Source organism: Mustela nivalis, assembly GCF_964662115.1.
Source record: "Mustela nivalis genome assembly, chromosome: 6".
Taxonomy (NCBI): Eukaryota; Metazoa; Chordata; class Mammalia; order Carnivora; family Mustelidae; genus Mustela; species Mustela nivalis.
The window spans coordinates 27,175,406-27,186,720 of record NC_139025.1 but is presented as its reverse complement, the minus strand read 5'-3'; the positions used below and the strand labels follow the sequence as shown (position 1 = coordinate 27,186,720).

General features: G+C 38.8%; 1 long non-coding RNA gene across 1 annotated transcript in view; it reads right to left on the bottom strand.

Annotated features, from left to right (window-relative positions):
- Nucleotides 1-8,099: 8,099 nt before the first annotated feature.
- The window catches only part of LOC309868175, an 18,278-nt gene continuing 15,062 nt past the window's right edge, over nt 8,100-11,315 (bottom strand). Inside the window, exon 2 of the long non-coding RNA XR_014313548.1 lies at nt 8,100-8,608. This is a non-coding gene — a long non-coding RNA (uncharacterized lncRNA). The remainder of the gene's footprint in view (nt 8,609-11,315) is intronic.

Genomic DNA, 11,315 nt, shown 5'->3' with positions numbered 1-11,315 from the left:
CATTTGTTTCTTTTTGTTGTCTGATTGCTGAGGTTAGGATTTCTACTACTATGTTGAATAGTAGTGGCGATAGTGGCCCTGCCATGTTTCTGACCTTAGGGGGAACCTCTCAGTTTTCCCCCGTTGAGGATGATATTTGCTGTGAGTTTTTCAGATATGGCTTTTATGATATTGAGTTATGTATCTCTATCCCCAAACTGTGAAGAGTCTTAATCAAGAAAGGATGCTGTACTTTGTCAAATGCTTTTTCAGCATCTGTTGAGAGTATTGATTTGATTGATTTGTGGATGTTGAACCAAATTTGCAGCCCAGTAATAAATCCCACTTGGTCATGGTGAGTAACCCTTTTAATGTACTGTTGGATCCTATTGGCTAGTATTTTGGTGAAAATTTTTGCATCCATGTTCATTAGGTATATCAGTCTGTAATTCTCCTTTTTGATGGGGTCTTTGTCTAGTTTTGGGATCAAGGTAATGCTGGCTTCATAAAATGAGTTTGGAAGTTTTCCTTCCATTTCTACTTTATGAAACAGCTTCAGGAGAGTAGGTATTAATTCTTCTTTATATGTTTGTTAGATTTCATTTCTTTTGATGGCTGCATAGTATTCCATTGTGTATATATACCACATCTTCTTGATCCATTCATCTGTTGATGGACATCTAGGTTCTTTCCATAGTTTGGCTATTGTGGACATTGCTGCTATAAACATTCGGGTGCATGTGCCCCTTTGATTTGATATGAGGAAGTGGTGATGCAACATGGAGGCTTAAGTGGGTAGGAGAAGAATAAATGAAACAAGATGGGATTGGGAGGGAGACAAACCATAAGTGACTCTTAATCTCACAAAACAAACTGAGGGTTGCTGGGGGGAGGGGGTTTGGGAGAAGGGGGTGGGATTATGGACATTGGGGAGGGTATGTGCTTTGGTGAGTGCTGTGAAGTGTGTAAACCTGGTGATTCACAGACCTGTACCCCTGGGGATAAAAATATATGTTTATAAAAAATAAAAAATTAAAAAAAAAAAAAAAGAAGGGCATGTATTGCATGGAGCAGTGGGTGTTTTACATAAACAATGTATTTTGGAACAATGCTTCAAAAAAAAAAAAATGTTTGTTAGAATTCACCTGGGAAGTCATCTGGCCCTGGGCTCTTGTCTGTTGGGAGATTTTTGATGACCGCTCCGATCTCCTTACTGGTTATGGGTCTGTTCAGGTTTTCTATTTCTTCCTGGTTCAGTTTTGGTAGTTTATATGTCTCCAGGAATGCATCCATTTCTTCCAGATTGTCAAATTTGCTGGTGTATAGTTGCTCATAATATTTTCTTATAATTGTTTGCATTTCTTTGGTGTCGGTTGTGATGTTTTCTCTTTCATTCATGATTTTATTAATTTGGTTCCTTTCTCTTTTCTTTTTGATAATTCTTGCCAGGGGTTTATCAATCTTATAAATTCTTTCAAAGAAACAGCTCTTAGTTTTTTTATTTGTTTTACCATTCTTTGGTTTCTATTTCATTGATTTCTGCTCTCATCTTTATTATTTCTCTTCTACTGTGGGGGTTAGGCTTTCTTTGCTGTTCTTTCTCCAGCTCCTCTAGGTGTAGGGTTTGGTTGTGTACTTAAGACCGCTCTTGTTTCTTGAGAAAGGCTTGTATTGCTATATACTTTCTTCTGAGGACTGCTTTGCTGTGTCCCAAAGATTTTGAACAGTTGCATTTTCATTTTCATTTGTTTCCATGGATATTTTTAATTGTTATTTAGTTTTCTGGTTGACCCATTCATTCTTTAGTAGGATGCTCTTTAGCCTCTGTGTATTTGAGTTCTTTCCACCTTTTCTCTTGTGGTTGAGTTCTAGTTTCAAAGCATTGTGGTCTGAAAATATGCAGGGAATGATCCCAATCTTTTGGTACCCATTGAGACCTGATTTGTGACCCAGGATGTGATCTATTTTGGAGAATGTTCCATGTGCACCAGAGAAGAATGTGTATTCTGTTGCTTTGGGATGGAATGTTCTGAATATATCTGTGATTTCCATCTGATTCAGTCTGTCATTTATAGACTTTATTTCCTTGTTGATCTTTTGCTTAGATGACCTGTCCATTTTGGATAGGGGAGTGTAAAGTCCCCTACTATTATTGTCAATGTGTTTCTTTGATTTTGTTATTAATTGGTTTATATAATTGGCTTCTCCCCTGTTAGAGACATAGATATTTAAAATTGTTAGATTTTCTTGTTAGATATCTATCTATCTATTGATATCTATCTATCTATCTATCTATATATATATATATTAGACTGGTGAATAGGACAGAACCACACACTTGACTTTGGATGTATTTTGATCTGTTGGAAGAAACTGCCTCCCAAAATTTTAAAGAAAGAAAAAATACACACACACACACACACACACACACACACACACACAAATAAGGGTAAATATGATAAGAAATATAGATATATACACACATACACACACACACACACAAATAAGGGTAAACACAATGAAGGGATGGAATATGACTGTAAAGGTGAAAATTAAAAGAGATTCTAAAAAGGAATTGGTAAGATAAGAAGTTGGTTGAAAAAAGAAAAAAAGAAAGGAAAGAATGTGATCAGGCTGGAGACTAGAACAAAGCCATCCACTAGATTTGGGTATATTTTGAGCTGAAGAATTTCTTATTTGGGGACATTGTCACTCCTTAATTGAAAATTGCTGAGCTCTAACATTATTATCCAGATGGTTTTATAAAATGATTTTGAGTTCTCATTGCTTTTAGTAGATGAGCTCATTTGGATAAGAAAATTAAAAACAACAACAAGTATTAACTGACACAAGAGACAGGGATGGGCCTTTCTATGGAAATAACATGGTACATGATTGGATGAGGTTAAACACATTCTTCAAGATAGCCTCTTCATGGTAGGGTTGTGGTAGAAGCTAAAGAGAGATAGTGTTTAATATTTCTAAGTTGTCATGGCTTTCTGACACATTCTACGCAGTCTGCCCATGTGTGCAATCTTTGAAGTCAGGGACATGTAATCCATCAGTGATCCTGTAGATTATATTTCCAAAATATATTTTCCACTAATTCTCTTCTCCTTACCTCCATTGCCACCAAATTAGTCTGGGCACCTAAAGTGAATCTCTTTCCTTCTAATTTGCCTTTCTTTGATCCATTCTCCACATGGGAGTTGATGTGATATTAAAACAAAAACAAAAACCAAGTGGATTAAGACAGTGAATGTTTCTTCTTTTGTACCCAATAAAGGAGAGTTGGGGAGTACAGACCAGCCAGGAATGTATCCACAACCTGCTTGAATGAGTTTTAAAAATTCTCTCATTCCTCATGCATCTTTCTAGATTTAGGAGAATGGGTGCTGGCTCACCAGAAATGTTCCTGGGAGATGCTTAATAGGTTAGGAACAGTCCAGGCTGAAGTTCTTTCCTCCACTTCATATTAGAGCTTATCATTCCTTTTTTGGTAGATATTAAAGTCCTGCTTGGCTCTGAAATCCATTGTTGAGTTTGTACCAAAGCCATGTTTCCCCATGGGCTGGCCTCCAGACACTGGCTGGCTGTGCATGGCAGAGATTAAATAGGCTCATTTCCAAGAGAGGTAAGACTTCTCTGTTGAGCAACTTTGGCTTGAAGCCACCCCCATGGTCTTGCCCCACTTTTCTTAAACTGGATCTAAGAAGGATCTATCCAACCTTCCTTCCTTCATGCAGCGTGAGACCTGCATCATGATCTGATGGCTCTCTCAGCCTTTCCCAAGGATGTTCCCCCCTGTCTTGGTGCCTGCTTGCACATTTAATCCTGTCTTGGTGCCTGCTTCTCAGAAGACCCAGAGTAATGCACTGGTGCATAGGATATACTTCATAAATTTACTCAGAAAGTGAATGAAAAAAGTGAATTGAAATGTGACATTTTTCTCAGTTTTCTCTTTCTGGCCCTTTGCTTCTCTGTGCCTGATTCTTTGTTATAAAATCGTTGCATCTGAGGAGAAGCTTTGAGTCATCTTCCTCTTATGCTATATGATTTTGGGACTTAGAACAGCTACTAAGATGATGGAATCATAAAGTTGCATGTAAATTCATAAAAATACATGGTTTTCTTGTAAAGATTAAAAAAGATCAATATAAGGAGCTTAGCACAGATTCTGACACATGTAGTTTCATTATATATAGATAAAATGTGGTGGACATATACCACAGGATCCTATGCGGCCCATTTGAAGCAACACAGTAAATGTATATACATTAGCAAAGACGAATCATAAATGATATACATTGATTAACAAGAGGGCTACTAGTTGGATCTAACATTTATATTCGTTTGGGGGAATTCTGAGTGCTTATGGTAGGCCCAGAGGCTTCTTGTTCTAAAGGTTCTTTTTTTTTTTTTAAAGATTTTATTTATTTATTTGATAGCGATCACAAGTAGGGAGGGAGGCAGGCAGAGAGAGAGGAGGAAGCAGGCTCCCTGCTGAGCAGAGAGCCCTATGCGAGGCTCAATCTGAGGACCCTAAGATCATGACCTGAGCCAAAGCCACAGGCTTAACCCACCCAGGCGCCCCATAAAGGTTCTTATTCTCCATGATATTTGACTATGAAAAAGATTTTGGATTGTAGTTAGAATCATAGTAACAGCTGATACTTTATATATATTCAGCTTGTGTTCAGTAACTTGCTGAAGATCGCAGAAATAGTATAGGAGAAGATGGGCTTGTCTAGAGTGGTAGAGTTGACATTGGTTAGAACATGGGAAATAAGGCAAAGAGGAGGCTAGAGTTAGCTGGAGCCCTTGCAGTACCCTGTTGCCCTGGACAATCAACAAAACTATAAGGCAATCTACAGAATGGGAAAAGATATTTGCAAATGACATACCAGATAAAGGGCTAACATCCAAAGTCTATAAAGAACTTATCAAACTCAACACCCCAAAACCAAATAATCCAGTTAAGAAATGGGCAGAAGACATGAACAGATATTTTTTTTCCAAAGAAGACAACCAGATTAGCTAACAGACCTGTGAACAGATGTACAACGTTGCTCATCCTCCACAAAATACAAATCACAACCATGATGAGATGTACCACCTCGCACCTGTCAGAATGGTTAAAATTAACAACACAAGAAACAACAGGTGTTGGTGAGGGTGTGAAGAAAGGGGAACCCTCTTGCACTGTTGGTGGGAATGCAAACTGATGTTGCCAATCTGCAAAACAGTATGCAGGTTCCTCAAAAAGTGAAAAAATAGAACTACTCTACAATCCAACAATTGTACTACTAGGTATTTACCCAAAGGATACAAAATGTCTGATCTATGAATCATTTAATAAAGCCAATTAGATCTTTAAATTAAAAAAAAAGGCTCCAGACATTTGCAAATGTTCCTTGGGGGGAAAAATCACCAGTAGTTTGTTGGCTGATCCCAGTCAACCCCCACATTTATGAGAAAAAAATAAATGGGTGTGGTGCATAAACAATGAATTCTGGAACACTGAAAAGAAATTTAAAAAATAAATAAAAATTTAAGAAAATAAATGATTGTTATTGTTTTTAAACCATTGAAGTTATTTGTCATACAGCAATAGGTAATCAGAGGGATGTGGAGGACTCAGAACATCTCTGCTACCAGCTTATCTGATGTTAGCTGGAGAGCTGGGCTCTGTCAGAGATCTGATTAATAGTCTGCTTCTACCATTCCCAGACTTTTTATGGTGGGCTATCTATTGTGGCTAGATAGGCATTTATTTGTCGTTCGTAGAAGGACTTGTATAGACTTATAATAAAAAAACACACTTATGCCTTATATATAAAATATACACTAAGCAATTAAAATAAAAGGAAACATTGGAAATTACTTAGGGAAATGGTCAAATAATTTTTTTAAGAAGAAGAAAATGTTTGCTGATTTCATTCCCCCCCACCATCTTTATAAAAGCTAAAAGGAAAAAAAACACTTTGGAGTTTTCTCATAAACTGATTTGCAAGTGCTATATGTTTTTGTGTCCCTAATTTCTAGAAGGAATTTACAACATGGACTTTTAAATGAAGGACATTGAAAATGTCATCAGTGCAGTTTGTTTTTATTGTAAGTTACAGAAAAATTTCCCCTATGACCAAGGACCTGACACTCAATCATAACTGAAATATTTTTGTCAGAGTGAACCTGCTGTGTAGCTCAGGTACTTTTGATGATTTAGCAAGACGCCATGTTAGTACTTGGAGAAAGCAATCAGTCAGGAAAATAACTTGAATAGTGCCCCAGTTGATCAGCAACCCCTATTTCTGGCAAACACACCTCCTGAATTTAAGACCTTCCTGTTAAGACCCATAGTTCTTTAAAACCATATCATGCTTATGAAGGAATTCTTATTTTCCTTTTCTTTCGTTTCTCTGGATGTAGCAAATCCACGAAAAGGGTCAAGTAATCAATCACCAATTTAAAAAGGAAAAAAAAAAAACAATAAAACACTTTCTGGACTTCCTCTACTAACTTTGTTAACTATGTTTGAGGGTTCCATCCAGAGAGTTTGAGTCTTGCAATTGAAATTACGATGAAAGATCCTTATTAGCATTCTTGATACCCTGGAACAGGTCAAAGGACACCCTAAATACCTTATGTTGTCCCAGGTGTTTTTTTCCTCAAGGCAAGGAGTGTAAATCTAGCTTGTGGTGGCAAAACAGGGCTTTCTCTCAAACATCTCTCAAAGCCAGCACACCTCTTGAGATAGCTTTTGTTTTTGTTTTACCGGATCTGTCCTTCTGTAAGGGACCTTTCCTTTGCAGTAAGTGGCTGCCATGGGGTGGGCAAGTTTTGTTTTGGGGGCTGTTTATTTATTTCCTGGTGACCCCAAGAAATTATCAGAGGTCCTTGAGCAGAAGGACCCACTGGCGACTGGCATGCTAAGGACTGGAAGCAGGCTCAGGATAGGTAAATTGCCAAGTAGGAAGTGCTGAGTCACACCCCTAAGATCAGGCTGAGCCAAGGATCTTTATTATGAAGAAGCATCTGTCACGTACCTTGTGCCTCCTCTTCTTCAAGATTTTATTTTAGTTTTCAGCAGTTAAGCCGGAAACAACTTTTAGTACCTGAATATCAGATGTTCTAACAAAGCCCAAGGAGATCACATGTTTGATAAGTGTTCATTTCTTGGTTCCTAGCAAGTCCAGAATGATCTTTGGTGGCTAGGTCAGGCCAGGGTCACTGAGTGCTGCAGCTTATTTGTAATCCATACTGTGAGCATGACTTCTAACTCTGTTTTTGGAAAGGCATTCATTTTTTAATATGTTGTTTTGACTCCTTGTGATGGCTTTCACAGTGTGACAGGGAAGCAACTTACCTGTAAGCCACAGTGATGAAGACTGAGGTCTCCGTTCCTCCTACAGACACAGATCTTTGGAGCAGTTTATTAAGACGTTAACTTTTAGAAGACTCTTAATTCTTCTTGCTGAGGACTCAGAAAGACATCGGGTCACATTTTTTCAGTCTGATTTCAACCACTTGGAATTTAAAGGTTTAGGTCCACAGAGAAAGGGCACTGGCTGGCTGGATAATTCTTTCAAACCAAAATACACTGATTAATCTTGGATTTGAATCTCAATAGCCCTAGAGGGTAGCTGAATGATATTGTGTAAAATTTTAACCTCTCTAATCATAGTTTTTTTTTTCTGTAAAAGGAAGATAAGAATACTTTTTTTTTTTCTTATGGTCATTATATGAATTAAATGAAATAACAAGAGGTCCTTAGCTCAGATCCTGGGAAACAATAAGCCCTTGGGAAAAATTAGCTATTGTAATGATTGCAAATAATCATGGGGGAAGGAATCTATCAAGTTCAGTTTTGTTATAGCTTGAAGAGCTGATAAAACAACTCTGTTTTCTTACTATAATTGTAGATAGTGGGAATGCTTTGAGATAATATATAATCTTAACTTGGAAGACTTCAGTGGATTATTTTGTAATATAATAAGGTAAAACATAAGAAAAGGTCAATTTTTAATGTTCTAAGAATGAGTCCAACATTGGTATAAATTACTGATTAATTTTTCTAAGGGTAGAATATGATAAGAACTTATCAACTAGACACATACATCTCTGCCTTTTAGGCATCCAGTATAAAATAGTCATTTTATTATGTCTAGGATGGTTCATTTTTCCCCAGACTTCTCAGCTTACAGCAGGACTTCTCCCTCCCACATCTGCTACAGTTGAAACTAGTTGCTGCATCAGTTTTGGTGTAAGCAGAATCCCATGCTTTATTCTTGCTATTTTGGACTGTGACTCATGTCTTCTTGTTCCTTAAAATTATTGTCTCAGGGTTAGATTTCTTGCAAACTTTGCTTATTTGGGCTGAGTGATAGTCTTCTTTTCAGTTCCTGAAAATGTCAGTTCCCAAAGTTTTGTTCCTCTGAAAGTGTAAATTCCCCAGCTACATTGTCTCATCTAGAGAAATTTCAGGGAGGGTGAGTAGACTGTGGTCTAGCAGGAAGGGTGAGCTCTGTGGTCAACCAGATCTGGCTTCTGATCCAGATTCCATCTTGCCCATCTTCCGTCTGTGTGGTGATGGGCAAGTCCCTTCCTCTCTTGGAACCTATTCCTTCACCTGTAAAATGGGAAGATACTACGTTACTGCATACATGTAAAGCACCCAGAAAACTCCCCAGTTTTTAGTAAAAGCTCAACATATGTTGTTTCTGGTTATTAAGATTATAATTATGCCCCCTAGTTTTTGTATTCTGGTAAGGCTGCTGAGGCAATGTTATGCTATAATCATGTCTATGATGTAACTAGCACAGTACCTACTTGCACAGTACCTATTTGCAGAGTAGGCACTCCATTACTGATAGTTATATTCCATTGTGCATATATGGACCACATCTTCTTTATCCATTCATCTGTTGAAGGGCATCAGTAGTTTGTACCTTCATAAGAATAGGAGACAGAAGTGAGCATCATGGTTGCTGCTGAGCTACGGAAAGTATCCTCTGGTGGCAATCTTAAATATGGGGGCATCCAGTTCTTCTGGGGTTTCTGGGGTAGAGCTTCCAGTGTGCGGATCCTAGTCTCACAGGATCGAATGACAGTCACCGTGATTCTGCTCTAACCATACTGTAGTACAGTGGGTGTGGCTCTTGATCTGTGAGCCTTTCCAAACTGGGCTTTCTGGCCTTCCCAATGTTCATGTTCCCTCCTAATATCTCATAACAAACGCTTTTCTGCTTAATGAGGATAGAAGATTGTGTTTTCTATTAGCAGGAATTCAGACAGATGCCCTGTATCCCCAAATCCAGGCTGTCACCAACTCCTGTTAATGTAATATTTTTGGTCTGTTCACTTCTCTCCTTGCCCGGCATTGCTTCCCTGGTTCAGAGCACTATCATCTCTTACCTGGGTCCCATCCACAGGCTTTTCATCCACAGCCTCCCAGGGCTCAGTATCTCTTTAGGCTAAGTGATACCATTACAATTCATTCTCCACACAGATCCCAGAGATATCTTCTTAAGGTGTCAATATGCTCATGAGACACTCAGTGCAAACTCCCCTTCTCACCCATACACTCTAGGCCTCAGCCGTACGGGGCCACTTTCTATTACCAGAGTGTGAATTTGGTCCTCTTGTCACCAAGCCTGACTGCATTTGTTCTTTCTACCTAGGGCACTCTCCTTTCCCTCTCACAGGAGAACTTCTATTCATCTTTAAGGCTTAGGAAGCATTTCTCAACTTCCCAAATTCAAGTTTGGGGCCCTTGTGCTTCTATAGTACCCCCAAAACATATTGCACTTGGTGTTTATTTATCTGGGTTCCTTCCTGGGCAAAAATCCCTATGAGGGGTAGAATCTTGTCTGTTTAGTTAAGTATGCCTCCCAAATCTGGGACACAGCCTAAAACATGTGAGCACTCAATAAAAACCAGTTAAATGGAGCATGGTGTCAAATACCCCAGAAAGGTCTGAAGTATAAGGATTGACCATTATCCATGAGTATTGGTGACCTGGAAGGTCACTGATGACCTCAGTAGGGGAAGTGTCAGAGAAGTGGCAGCCAAACCCAGCTCCCATAGGAGCAAGGAGGAAGTAGACACTGGAAGGCCATTGGTTTGTCACATCCTGCTTCACTCTGTAGCTGGCAGATGGGTTCTGATGATGTCAGTAGTCAGGACAGGCAGTGGGAGTGGGAAGGCATCAGACTTACAAACTTTTTGAATTTTAATTTCTTTTAAAATAACAACAATGACAACAATAGCTCTAATTCTAGTTAACCTATAATAATGAATCCAGTCTGGATTATTTCCATCTTTATACCAACAGTCATAAAACACAGTTTTTCTTATTATTTAATGGAGGAAGGGAGGACCTGAAGATAAAAGTGTCCAGGGCCCCCCAGATGGTAAATGGGGCCCTGAACAACTTTGCTGACTTTACCGTCTAGTCCTGTCTCTGAGATTTCATTTGTCATGAACTAGATCACCCTCTTCTCCAGCTCTCTGGTTCCACCCTTGCTGTTGGCTCTCCTACACTTCCTGGGTTAGCCTGGCTGGGGGGCAACCATATCCTCTGATATCTAATGAACTGTGGTTCAGAAAGGCCTTATCAGAGGGCCCCGTGAAGGGAAAAGTGACACTGTTTTTCATGATTTTCACAAAGATATTTGGTTCAGCATTTGGGCATGTCTATTTCTGTTTCTGCTCAGGGTTAATGAAGGCTACAAAGTAAAGATATAATTTTCCTGGAACTGTTGAGGAAAGACTCAGTTAAACTCTGCCAACACAGCACAGTGCATCTGGAAACAAGAAGTGCTGACTTTGCTAAGTGAAGCAATTAGCAACTATCATAAATGACTGGATGGGTGAAGTAGCCCAGGAAAAACAAAAGGGCACCCCAGTAATGATGAGTTCAACCGCAAAGACATCAAGAGGAGCAAAGAAAACTTATCAGAAAACATGTTAACTGGCACACTCCTTTCCCAACAAGGCAGCCTTTGTTCTAAGTAGAGATCTAATTTGCTTTAGGTAATACAAAACACCAAACTGGGAAACTTCTCGACTTTACAAGAATCTCAGCATTTTATTTTTTAACTTTCATTTTTAAAATTTTCTTACTTAAATTCGATGAACATATATTGTATTGTTAATTTCAGGGGTCAAATTCAGTGATTTATCAGTTGCATACAATACCCAGTGCTTATTACATTAAGTGCCCCCCTTAATGCCCATCACCCAATTATCCCTTCTCCCCACCGACCCTCCCCTCCAGCAACTTCCAGTTTATTTCCTATTGTTAAGCGTCTCTTATGGTTTGCCTTCCTCTCACT